Source organism: Canis lupus, chromosome 10 (genome assembly GCF_003254725.2).
Source record: "Canis lupus dingo isolate Sandy chromosome 10, ASM325472v2, whole genome shotgun sequence".
In the NCBI taxonomy this organism is placed as follows: Eukaryota; Metazoa; Chordata; class Mammalia; order Carnivora; family Canidae; genus Canis; species Canis lupus.
In genome coordinates this window covers 26,474,563-26,487,821 of record NC_064252.1, presented here as the reverse complement: position 1 = coordinate 26,487,821, position 13,259 = coordinate 26,474,563, and the positions used below count along the sequence as shown (strand labels likewise).

At 60.2% G+C, this 13,259-nt stretch overlaps 1 long non-coding RNA gene across 1 annotated transcript in view; it reads left to right on the top strand.

Annotated features, from left to right (window-relative positions):
• The first annotated feature begins 489 nt into the window (after nucleotides 1–489).
• Nucleotides 490–13,259, top strand: part of LOC112667664 (uncharacterized) — a 42,680-nt gene continuing 29,910 nt past the window's right edge. The window contains exon 1 of the long non-coding RNA XR_007413442.1: nucleotides 490–574. This is a non-coding gene — a long non-coding RNA (uncharacterized LOC112667664). The remainder of the gene's footprint in view (nucleotides 575–13,259) is intronic.

Below are 13,259 nucleotides of genomic sequence, written 5' to 3'. Positions count from 1 at the left end.
GGCCCTTGCCCTGCCTCTTGCCCTGTCCCCTGCCATCCCCAGGCTACACTGTGGCCAGGGCCCAGGGCAGAGCAGGGCTTGCCCACAGCAGTGACATAGCTGCCCTGTCTGCATCTGCCTCCGTGTGGCGGGCCTCACCCGTGGGTCTCTCTGCCCACACTGGTGGCTGGGGAACCGGGGGCTCGGAGAGGGCACCCTGGTCTCAGACCCACTCTACCGAGCCCCCATGGGTCTTAGTAATTAATTAATCATCAGGCTGTTTAAAGATTAACAACAGTATGATGTTGGGGGGAAAGTCTTAACCCGTGATGGGGGCACAGAGGAGGAGCTCACCCCCTCCCTGGCGACCCCTGGACCTTGCGACACACACGGGTGGGGGTGGGGGTGAGAAGGGATCTGGCTCTGCACCGCCCCTGCCCCTCCCTGCCTCGCTTGGTCTCTAAGGAGTTAGGGCTGAACTCAGAGCGGGGGCTGGGGATATAAGGTGAGGCAAGAAAGCTCCTCCCAAAACAAAAGTCCCAGGCTTGGGTCAGATCCCCGTCCACAGGCATTCACCTGGGCGGCATGACCTCAGGTGAGTGACACCCCGCACTGAGCCCCCGTCTCCTTATCTGCTAACAGAGGGTATTACCTGACAGGGTGGCCTGAGGATTCTCTAAGATAGTGTCTGCCAAGTGGACGCCGCGAGCCTGGCGTTTAGGAGGTGCTTGGCGTCTTCCTCCAGGGACCTGACACCCTAAGTCTGTGCGTTGTGTCTGCCCACCCCCGCCTCCGCCGCCACTGCCCCAAGTGTCAGAGTCACTCCCTTCTGCAAGTAACAGTCAAGTTCAAGTTTGATTCCAACCCCCAGGGAAGGGAAAGTGGCCCTTTCTCCAGGGCCAGGTGGGAAGGTGAGTCAGCTTCCTCACCTGGGCTGATTCACACCTGTGTTGGGGGCGGAGCGGGGAAGAACCAGACAGGGACACTTTCATCCCTTCTTTGTGGGGCAGCCACATCCACAGGCCCAAGCCGGAACGGGGAGGGGGGGTACTCAGATGCACCCCGCCCCAGTGGTGATGTTGTCCCTGAGGCCCCGAGAAGGGCAGAGAGGCCCCACACAGCGCCCTGGAGGCATCACGCCGCCCACCTCCCCCGCCTCCCCCTGCACCGTTAGGTAACAGCCCTGCCCTGCCCACCAGCCCAGCCGCCGACTCTCCTCCCTCAGGAGGTGCCCAAGGGGTCAGCGAGCGTGACTCAGGAGTGGGAAAGGCCCATGAAGTCATCCAGCGGCCACCTCGGGAGCTCAGGAGCCTGTCTGGACCCCGGGCTCACCGGCCGGTCGGGGAGTTCCCCAGGGAGGGGCCATCTGCTCCCCTGGCTGCGGGACAGAGCTGGCCCCGGGACAGATGGACACCGTCCGGAGCCCGCAGCGCTCGACTCCACCTGCCCCAGGCGTCCCCTGGCCCACGCAGCCGCCCTTCCCTGCAGCCCTGGGGGGGCGGGGGGGGACGCCTCCAAGAGGCCGCTGGCCCGGAGCCCGGGGCCTGGCCAGAATGACTTAGAGAACAGGACCGATGGCTTCCATCGCCTGCTGGGCGCGCCACCTGAGCATCCCAAGCTTTTAATACCGTGACCGTCAGAAAAGCTGAAGATCAAGTGTTACCGAGACCCAAGGGCCCAGACAGCAGAGTAACAGACCCGGGTTCTGGCCGCAGCTGTGGAGCCGATCCCAGCACCTCCTGGGCCTCGGTTTGCTCCTCTGTAAAGTGGGGATCATGAAAGCCACCGAGCCGCTGGTCCAGTGGCTGGGAGGATAAAACGAGCCCACGGGGCAGCGTCCTGGCAGAAAGCAGACGGGAGGGGCTTTAGAACAAGCGATCTTGGACAAGGAGCCACTCTGAGCTGGACAGATGAACTGTGCAGAGGTGCAGGGGAGGAACCGGGAGCGTCCCCAGAGCTGAGGGGCAAGGAGGGGCTGAGGGCAGAGCCGGGGAGAGGGGCGGCAGGGAGGAAGGCCACACACACAGGAGCTTGGGTTGGGGGGAAGGCTGGCTGGATGGAGGAGAGCAGGGGTGAGACACCCCTCGGGTCCCGCACCCCCATCTGCTAGCGCCTCCCGTTGGCTGAACCCACTAGAAGCTGCTGAGAGGGAAGCCCGCTGCCCTGAAAACCCCCTGATCAAGGCAACCAAGAGGCAGGATGAGAAGTGTAGCAAAGGGACCAGGGGGCAGCAAGCAGAATGTGATCCGAAAGATACTGAAAACATCTTCATTCAGCAAAGGTTTACTGAGCAGAGCCTTGACCAGGCTTTGTTCTGGGCCCAGGGACAGCGGGGTTGACCCAGACAGACCAAGTCCCCGCTCCGTGGACAGAGCGGCCCCAGCAAGAGGGAGGTGATGGGGCCTTGTGAGATATTTTCACCCAAAGAAGTCCCTACAGGACCATCAGAGACCCTTTATACAGACAGGGAAACTGAGGCCAGGAAGGAGGCAGGGCCTCGCCCTAGGCCACCCAGCGAGCCAGCGGCACGGGGCAGCTCAGGGCGCCCGCCCCCATCATTCCTCCAAGGCCCAGGAGGTTGCTCAGGCTTGCAGGGAGCAGGGACCCAGGAATTCCCGGTGTGCCCGTGCCTCCCGAGGCCCTTCCGGGCTCCGCCGAACCACGTGCGGCAGGGTGGGCGCGAGGCCACCGTCGGCGAGCAGGCCACGAGGGGAGTGATGTGCTCACATTCCCAGACAGGCCAGCGCATTCCTGCTGGGGTGCCACCATGCCACCCACGCCGCCCCACCCCGCTCCCCCGCACACAGTGCCCATTGTCTGCCCCAGACACTTTGAGCTGCCGCTGCCCCGGCCTCCGACACCGCCCCACACCCCCCTGTTGCCACGTGGGGCTCCACAAGCTGAAGCACCCCTGCGCCTGCCCCCAGCCCCAAAGGGCAGCGGTGCCAGCTATCTCAGAACCAAGCAGTGATCAATCAGAGAGGGAGGGCGCCTTGCCCCAAGTCACCCAGACCAAAATCCAAATCCCTGGACACCACCTCCATCTCCCCCTATTCATTTCTCTTCCCTAAGAACTCGTCTTCCAAAGCCCTGGCCCCAGGGAGCCGCTGGATGCTCCTCCCAGGGGCCCGGCCGGGCTGGACCCCTGCGCCCTCTGGCGCACGTCACCCTGCCGGGCTGTGAATATCCCCATTTTACAGTCCAGGGGCCCAACTCAGGAAGGATGGAGCTTGCCAAGGCCACCCAGCGAGGAGCAAGGGAGATGAGATCTAGCCCGGGTCGTGAGTCCCAGCCCACGCCCTCCACCTCCTGCGGGGAGCAGCTCGGATCAGAGCAGGCCCGGTGGGCGGTGCAAGGAGAACATCCAGGGGGAAACCGTGTCCAAACCACCCTCGCAGCCGGGTGTGTTCACTGTGCGCAAAGGCTGGGCCGTCTGGCAACGTCCGTTCACTCGTCCATCGCCCCTAAAATGACAACTGCCCATCTCTGTTTCGTGCCTTCTGTTTCTCCTGAGCCCTCATGGTGACCTCACAGTGCCCACGGTCCATATCTGTACACCTGTCCTCAGTTCCCTCCTGGGGACCCGTGCACGGCCGTCCCTCCCCGGGACACCTTCTCTCGCTGGCTGCAGGGCTCGCCTCTCTGGCCACGTCCTTTTGCTTCCTTCCTACCTCCTCCTGCTCTCTGCTTTACAACAGGCTGTTCTCCTGTTCCTCGGCGGCCCCCCACCCCCGCCCCGCCCTGTGGACTGGAAGGTGTGTGCCAGTGGGGATTTCGGTCTCCTGCTGTACGAGGTAGATGAGGGAAGAGAAGAATCGAGACTGATGATTAGATTTTTTTAACTCAACGTACCTGTAAAACAGGCTCCCGGATCGAGAGCCAGACCATTTCTGGCTTCCCTTCTTCTCCTTCTGGTCAGTACCCAGCCACCCACCTGACCACCAAGGGGGACCACCCTCCGGCTCTGACCCTTCTTGACCTGCGCGTACACGCAGCCAGGGCCCATTCGTCTGTGGGCTGTGACTTTCGTGGCCGACGGGGGATTTGCCAGTGGTGTTGTGTGCAGCCAGGAGGATCTGTGGGCTTTTGGCTGAAGAAACTAGGTGAGCAGTGGTGCCATCTACTGAACTGGGGGTGGCCAGGGAGGAGCAGTTTCGGGGTGGGGGATCAGGTGTTCCGTTTGGGGCCGTGGAAGAGGCAGCAGGACTGGGGTGGTGACCAAAGGCAACATCAGCTTCTTGGTGCCTTTAAAGCTTGGTGCTGTTAAAGGGAGTGTTGGAATTATCTGACCTACTGAGGGAGTTCTCTTCCGTAGGCTCAGGGCCACCTGCTCGGGGTCAGGCCCCCCCAACCTGCTCTCCACCGGAGGACCCTGCTTGGACCCTGACCTGTATTTCAGGACAGGAGTTGAGGCCCAGCAAGAGAGAGTGACTTGCCCAAGGTCACAATTGGTTAGGGTTGAGCCACAACTTGCTCTGCCGAGAAAAACCTCTGCCCTGGCCTCTGGGTGTGCCACTGTGGCTTGGAGGGACCCGACTCGTGTCCAGATGAGGGCCTGGCCCTCGGTTGAGGGTCCAGGTTCAGAGTAGCACAGTAAGCCATGAAGGCTCCCCATGGGATGCAGGCCTGGCGATGGGCCAGAGGAGCCTGGAGCGGGATAACCCCCACCTGAGGTCACCGTCTCCCCCGCAGTGACATCACTGCTCTGGGCCGCACAGCCGGAGGACCACGCAAGCTGAGGCGGGCCAGGTAGGCAGCTGGAAGCACGTCACCAACCCCGGGGCAGCCCCCATCACCCGCCAAAGCCCCCTGGGGATGACTGGCCTCCATGTGCCTTGGAAACCAGAAGGCGCCCATCACCTCTGGTCCGAGTGCCTCATCTCACAGAGAGGGACACTAAGCAGAGCCTCTCCCAAGGTTAGCAAGAGAACAGTAAAGCCTGGGAGGAGCCCAGCACAGGGCACTGTCCGCAGCCAAGGGCCGTGGTCCCCAGCACCCTGCTGCGTGAGGGCCCGGGGAGAAGCGTGAGCAGTGGAGGAGGGCTGTGCTCGAGAGAGATGACACCCAGGGCCCCCCGAAGGCCAGGTGGCTCCTGCCCCCAGGAACTCACAGGAACACAGCTCAGACGGTGTCCATGTTTATCGCCTGTCCTCACACAGAATGTAAGCAGCCTCTCCCCACTCGCAGCTGTGTCCCCAGAACCTAGCGCAATGCCTGGCATGTAGTAAGTGCTCAGCAAACCTTTGAATCAACAAACGAATCTATAGAAGGGCAGAGAAGGATGCTAACACTGTCATCACCGGTGCACACGATGGGACCACAGACAAGATTGGAGGTTGTGGTCAGAACTCACCCACATCCTGCCCTCTTGCCCCACCTGCCTGTCCTACCTTGGGTGTCCATAGACCAGGGCTCCTTCCCAACCCCACTCCCCCACTCAGTCCTGACTTCCAGTATGTTCCCTGCCCCTTCCCACAGCTCCTCCTTCCCCGGGGGCTTTTTGGGAGCAAGCGGGAGGAATTCCTGGCCTCTAGTCAGGGGAGATGCCCCGGCAGGCGAGAGGCAGTGCACACACGCCAGGGACCGCTCCAAATTCCAGCTCCCACGGGCCGGCTGGGAACATGCCAGAGCGAGGCCAGGGAGGGGCAGGGAGCCCCTTCGCAGGAGCCAGGAGGACACAGGGGGGTCTGGGAGGAGGGCTGGTGCATGGGTGGGGGGTGCTGAAGAAGCAGACCGTCAGAGTGGACGTGGTCAGGGCCCCAAGGGCAGAGAGCTCACCACCTCCAGTGCCCAGACGGGAAGACTGGGGCCCCCTGGTGTCAAACTCTGAGCTCCTGAATCTTGGCAGGTCAAAGATCTGGGACGGTGGGTGTTACAAGGGCATGAGGTGGGCGCTCCATCTGTGGCCAGACACCATACGCCCACAGAAGAAGAGGGGCGTCTGAGAGGCTGGTTCGCATGAGACCCTGTAGGAAGAGCCCTGCACCGGCAGTGGGAGGTGGGGGGTGTCTTGGGCTGCCCCTGCCCTCACTGGGGCCAGGTGAGCCCCTCCCTCCCCAGCTGTGTCTGGGACCTCCCCTCATTGATAAGGGGCTGCCCTGGGTGGGCTTGGCACCCTCAGCCCCTGTGAGTTCAGGCGGCAACAGGTGGGGGACCAGGGAGGGAAGGTAGCAAAGCCTGTGGAAGGCTCTTGGCCTGACCTCTTCTGGGTCCCCCTCCTGTCCCGTCCCCTGCTGGTTCTGGGTCAAGGACCTGAGCCATGAGCCCAGGCAGTGGCCCCTGCCAGGCTGTTAGTGCCGGGGCTGCCGCCAAGGCCCACAGCAGTGCACCAGGCCGGCCACCGCGCCCCCCGCCACCCTCCAGCTCCCACAGCACTCTCAACCCACAGAGCGGTGTTGGGACTGCGGACAGCTGGATGCAGACTTTCAGAACCACAGAGGCTTTGAGCTAGAAAATTCTAGCACCCCAGGTTCTTACAACCAGAAAATTCCAAGACCATCGAATATTGGAACATTTTCCACTCCAGGCCCAAGGTTCTTATAACCAAATAATTTCAGAAATGCAGCATCTTGCAACCAAAGATCATAACCATGGAAATGGATTTAGGGAATAATGGGAGCGGGCTCTGAGTAGCAGCAAATTCCCAAACAAAAATCCCATTGTCCCAGAGGACACCAGCTTGCAATCTTCCCATCGGCCAGACAGCCAGACGGCCAGACGGAAAGCCATCCTGGAGCAGAAGGAGCCAGCCCCCGGTGGGGGGGTCATTCCACAAGCCCCTGCCTTGGGGCTGTGTCTCTGGGCCTGAATAGCAAAGGCGGGAAGAGAGAGGGCGCTTCTGAGCAAACAAAAGGAGCTGAGGGCCTGTCCTCTGGGTCCTGGGCAGGTACCTTTGCCAAGAGAGGAGAAAAGAAAGAAAGCCGTTGATGCCACAGGTTTGGGTGGCGGGTATGTGGTCACGGGGGGTGGTGGCAGGATCTACCCCCTCCCTGGGTGCAGGAGCTCAGAATTTTCTCCTGGCAGGAAGGGCCCACCCTCCTAAGAATGGAAAACAATCCTTGGCATCTGGCCCCTGAGGCGTGCAAGGTCCTTGACAATCAAGCATTATTATCCTCTCTGCCTCACCCAGTGCAGAGGGGAAACCGAGGCAGGTGGGGTCTCTGTCTAAACCAAGAACCTGAATCGGCCCCTGGCAGATTCCAGCGGTCCTCGTGTCTAGTGCAGGAATGTCAGTGCAGCGACAGCCACCAGGGCGGAGCCTGGGTCAGCCCTGGCAGGGCAGGCGGGAGCGGAGACCAGGACCAGAGAGTGCAGTGGTTTGCCCAAAGCCACCCAGTGCGCCGCAGCAGAGCCTCTTATTGCCTCTACAGACTCATCTCTAGGGCCCCCTCTTCTAGGAAGGCTCACGCCCCCCTGAGACCCTGTGCCCCTTAAGACTTTACCACTCCATGCCAAGCTCTGTGCTCTAACTACTGTGTTTTTATGGGTTATGTTGTCTAAGTAATTTGTAGAGAAATGTCTCATCTTTCCAGCCTATGCTGGGGTGCTTTCCCCGTACCGACCTGGAACCAGAAGCCTTGGGTCGAAGCTTCCACACCCCTGCTCAAACACCTACAATGGCTCCCCACTGCCCCGGGTAAATGCAGGCAGGCACTTCTGGGACCAGGTCCTGTGGCTGCACTGTAGTTCCTTGGTGCCCCTGGCCATAGGTCCCACCAGGTTCCTGCAGCTGCCACAAGGCCGGCTCTCTCCCTCACTCCCTGCTCCCTGTAGCCCCTTGCCCTCCTCCCTCCTTCTGGGGCCAGAGCATCCTCAGCCCCCTCAGCTGAGACCACCTGCTGGGGGCAGCTACCTCCTCCAGCCTCCTTGGATTTCCCTCTGCTACTCTTGCCCCTGGGCAGGTGGTGGCCGCCACCTGGGTGCCTGGTACCTGAGGCTGGGCTGGGTCTCACCCAGGCTGGATCTGAGACCAGTAGCAATTGTGCCTCTTTACTGAGGTCCCACTGCTGGCTTCAGCCCCTCATGTGCTTTCGCTCATCAAATCCTGCAACAACAATAGGAGGTGGGTTGTTGTCCCATCATCCCCATTTTTCAGATTCCAAGGCTCAGGCAGTGTGGCTACATTGCTTCCTCAAGGTGACACCATTAATCGGGCAGAGTGACCCTGAAAGTCTGACTCCAGAGCCCACATGCTCCTCCATCAGGTCACAGCGCCCAGGGAGGGGGACGACAGAGCACTGAGCCCCACAGTGCCAGGGAGCTGTGGGGCGTCTGGGACCAGGGACTGCTGAGCCAGGACCTCTTCGCTCAACCTCTGAGGCCCCAAGAGGGCGGGCCCCTTGTTCCTGGACCCCCACGGACACCTGCACACAGAGACACACCATCTCTCATCCTCTCTCTCACACCCACACACAAGCACGCGGACATGCACACACAGCTCACCTATGCGCACACACACACATGCACGCATGTGTGTAGACATGCACAAAGAGCACATGTGCACACATCTGCAGGCACAGATTTGGACACATAGCTCATGCATGCAGACACGTGCTCACGGAACACACATGTGCACACATACGCACACATAGGCACATATGCACCAGTGCACACATCCATGTGGACACCCATATGCGGTGCACACATGGAGACACATATGCACACACATGCACAGATGCACATGTGCATGTGGACATGCACACAGCTCACGCGTGCAGACACCCGCAGAGAACACAATTGAACACACATGCGCTGACTCGCACACAGATGCACACATGTGCATACATGCACACACACACACACGTACCCCGGGCCGCTGGAACCGGCTGCAGGAAGCCCTCAGCTGCTCAAGCCTTTTTCACTTCAGCTTTTCCTAAATTTGCTTTGAGGAAGTTGCGGCCGCCTCCGGGTTCTCCTCTCTCTCTCACGCGCTCCAGACCACATCCCTTCCCTCCCCAGCTTCTCTGGAACCTGGAGCACAACGACCAAAATAAGGGAACAGGGAAGACAGTCAACGTGATGAGTAAGGCCATTCTACCTAAGGGTGGCAAGCGATAGGGCTGGAAAAGAGAAGAGGTGGGCCGGGGAACATCAGGAGAGTGGGTTGCGGTTTTCGCCGGGGTGGTCAGGAGAGGCCAGGCTGGGAAAGCAGCATTTCTGCAAACTTCTAGAGGAGGAGCATTCCAGGACACGGGGAGAGCTGGTGCAAAGGTCCTGAGGCAGCCATGCATCTGCCACAAGAGAGGAACAGAGAGGAGGCCATGCCACACAGATGAGTACAGGGAGGGAGGGAGGTGAGGTCAGGGACCGGGCACTGCGGTGACTGGGGCTGGTACTCTGCATTCGATGGTACTCTGCTAGCAGGGTTTGGGGCAGAGAAAGGAGGCACATTTTTTTTATTACTGTGGTAAAATCCACATAACGTAAAATTTACCATCTTGAGGATGTTTAAGTGTACACTGTAATGGAATTAAATTCATTCACAACGTGGAGCCAGCACCTCCAGCACCCCACAACTCTATTCCTCTTCTGAAGGAAGAGACTCTGCACGGAGGGGGCGCAGCTCGACTCAGGCTTTAACAGGAGCACTGTGGCTGCCAGGGGGAGAATAGACATGAGCCTCCAGCATGGAAGCCTGGAAGCCAGACGGAGGGCAAGGGAGAGTAGGGCACCGACCAGAGGCAGGACCCCCGGGTTCCACCACGGCCATGCCTCCCTGACCATCTGGGGAACCCCGACAAAATCACCTCATTCTCCAATTCAATACCTTCAGCCAGCTGGCTCTTGGGCAGGTATTTACTGTATTGAACACCTACTATGTGCTCAGCACCTGCTGGGTGTGCAGAGCATAAGAATCGCAGGACAGACACAGACACGGCCCCTGACTTGAGGAGGTTGCCATCTGCCTGGGAAGTTGGACGCGGAGCCTAAATCAGCAAGAATAGATAACGTGATGGCTGATGGCCACCGTGAGTGGCGAAGGAGAAGCTGAGACAGCAGGAAGAGCCGACATTAGGTCACTCTGATAGGAGGCGGGTGTCTCGGAAGGCTTCCAGGAGGAGGTGACATTGGAGCCCAGACCAGAAGGGCAAGCCGCCACTGCCCACGGCAGAAAAGAGAGGAAAGCATTCCCGGCAGGGGACAGCCTATGCAGAAGCCACCTGCCTCTATGAAAGCCTTCTTCCCCGTTCCCTCTTCCAGGTAAAGGGGTCCGGGGGGCCCGTGGGTCAAGTCCAAGTTCCTCTTCTGTGAAATGGGGGTCCTTTTAGTGCCCGTCTCCCCTAGATAGGAAGAGTAAATGAGCCAATGCTTGGCAAGTGCCAGATGCGGCGTCCGGCACACAGCGCGTGGACAGACCACAGGGGTCAACTTCCCTGCCCTCACCCACCCCACGGTGGTCTGGAGAACTGGGGCCCCCCTGGCTCGATGGAAGGTCTCAGGAAAGACCTTCCAAAACCCACCTCCAAATCTCTCCCCAGCTTGCTTCCTGCTGTGCCTGAAATTTCTCTATTAGAAGCTCATTCCTTTGAATTGTGCTTCCCCACTCTTCCAGAACCACCCATCCCATTCAGGTTAGCCGTGGGCAAGGTATTGCTCAGCCTTCCCAGCTCATGCCAAGCCTCCCTCTTTCAGAAACTCTTCCCCGATTGCCGCAGCCCATGGAGTCTCTCTCCTCGCTCTGCGCTGGCCTTTGGCCTTCAGAGTCCCAGCCTCAGAGCTGAAAGGGCCCCAAGAAATCGTCCAACCCAGCCCTCCCTGACACCCCATGCTTCGGATGAGGAGTGGGAGCCCATGCCGAGTCCTTGGAGGAGGAGCAGGGACGGGAGCCAGGCCGTCCGGATAGCCAGCCTGGTCACTGTCCAGGACGCCGCGCACCAGTGCAGATCAGATTTACCATTTGCTTTTTTAAAACGGATTCTAAAATATCTCACACGGTCCCAAAGGAAATGCGAAAGCGCCTCCCGCATCACAGGACTCCTCCGGGGTGGCTCTTCTGCTGGGCGACCCATGTACACCTGGAGCTCCTTCACCTGCCTGCCGAATGGAACTCCCAGGGCCAGGGAGGCCACGATTCCCTCGAACACCTCTCGGGCCGCTGGACCTCTGGGTCGCTTCCAGGTTTGTGCTATTGATCAGGACTTTAAAGATAAAAGCGAAGCTGTGAACTCCAGGCTCCGAAGCCTCACGTGAAGCACGCTCACCCTGAGGGCCAAACCAAACAGCTGTGGGCCGAGTCGGCCCCTGGGCAGGGCTCAGCGGGCCTTGGGTCCCAGACCAGGCACGGAGCCGCGTGCTGGCTGTGTGAGCCCGGTGGGCCAGCTGCCCTCTCTGAGTCCTGGTTTTACCATCTGTGAAATGGGAGTAATATTGCCTATTCGCTGCGGTGTCCACACATTCAGTATTTGCTGATGGGGAGTGGGGGCCAGACGTTGAGCCAGGACTCTGCGCCAGGAGCCAAGCGGGCCACATCGTCCACCTGATCCTGTGGAACCTCCACTGTGGCCCTCAGAGGGCTGTCACCACCCTGGGAAGAAAGAGCCAGGATCCGGCCCCAGCCAGCTCTTCCCCAGGTCCCACACGGGGCCATCCCAGCTCAGCCAAGAGGCCCGGGTCACATGACTCTGGTGGTCCCGCGTGGCTGAGACACAGCGGCCTGCGACAAGCTGGAAGGCAGACGGGGACCAAAGAGCGAGAAGTCCTGAATGCCACACCAAGGTGCCTGCCGCGTGGTGCTTGATGAACGATTTGGACATATGAATAAGCGAATGTGCCGTGTGGAGCCATCGAAGGCTCTTGAGCAGGGGAGGGCCTGCCTTTGACTGAACACAAACGTTCAGGGCTTTAGCCAGTGCTGGTCCCAGGGAGCAAAGTGCTCGGCGCAGCGCCCGATCCCTGGGCTTGTCCCTCTGGAACCTCTGTCCACCCTCCACCCCTGCTCTGGGGTCGGATGGCCTCAATCCAGCTTCTTTGCTGGCTTCTGGGGTTCGGCCGGCAGGAGACCCACATGTTGAGGACGGTGGTGTGCTGGTGAATGTTTGTGTTGTCATGCCAGCGTGGTCACGGGCCCCGGCCGTGATGGGAACGGTGCGGTCGTGTCAGTGTGGAGGTGTGCCTATGGTTCAAGTGGGGTGACGACAGCACTCGTGCCTCCTTGAAGGGTATTGTGTGAGTGGCACGAGGCACATCCCTGCCTGGCCCGGCGTCCGTGCCCGGAGAGTCTTCCCATAGTGACCATTGCCTGAGTCCCCATGTTGTGCCTCCGGCCTGGTGACAGGGCTCTGAAGACTGCCCTGGCATGGGGCGGGGGCCTGCTGGGAGCCATCGGGGACGAGGTGGTGGCTGGTGAGGATGGGGAAGTGGCAAGCTGGCTATCTTTAGCGCCTTCTCTCATAGCCATTTCCTCTGCCTGTTGCTGGGGCCAGGCGGCAGCCAGCGTGGAGGGCCACTTCTCCATAGTCATGTGAAGCCTGGTTGGCCTGGAGGCCGGCTGTGGGGCCAGGGCCCCCACCTGTCTGCCGCAGCCCTGCAGGCAGCATCCCCCACAGCACCCATCTGTCAAGGACCATGCTGGGAGCCTGCGAAGGGCAGGGGGCAAAGGGACTGGGTGCGCTGCAGGCGCTGCTGGGAAAAGCCGCCCCTCCCCTGGCGCACCTGCAGCCTCCAGGCACCTACTCCGGGAGGGCAGCGCGGTGTAGGGCTTGGCGCTCAGTTTCTGGCACCTGGATTTTTTTTTTTTTTAAGATTTCATTTATTTGTTCATGAGAGACACAGAGAGCGAGAGGCAGAGACACAGGCAGAGGGAGAAGCAGGCTCCGTGCAGGGAGCCCGACGTGGGACTCGATCCCAGGTCTCCAGGATCACGCCCTGGGCTGAAGGCGGCGTTAAATCGCTGAGCCACCCAGGCTGCCCTGGCACCTGGATTTGAATCCCTGCTTCAGCATCTGGAGAGTCCCGTGCAAGGGGCCACTACCCAACTTGTACATTTTCATTGTGAAGACAGGGGTGACAACAGGAGCACTGGCTCCTGGGGCTGTGATGAGCCCTCAGGGAGACAGCATACAAGACGCCTGGCAGGAGCGCCTGGGTGGCTCAGCAGTTGAGCATCTGCCTTAGGCTCAGGGCGTGATTCCGGGGTCCTGGGATCGAGTCCCGCATGGGCTTCCCACAGGGAGCCTGCTTCTCCCTCTGCTTGTGTCTCTGCCTCTCGCTCTGTGTCTCATGAATAAATAAACAAAATCCTAAAAAAAAAAAAAAAAAGATGCCTGGCCTAACATAGTCCA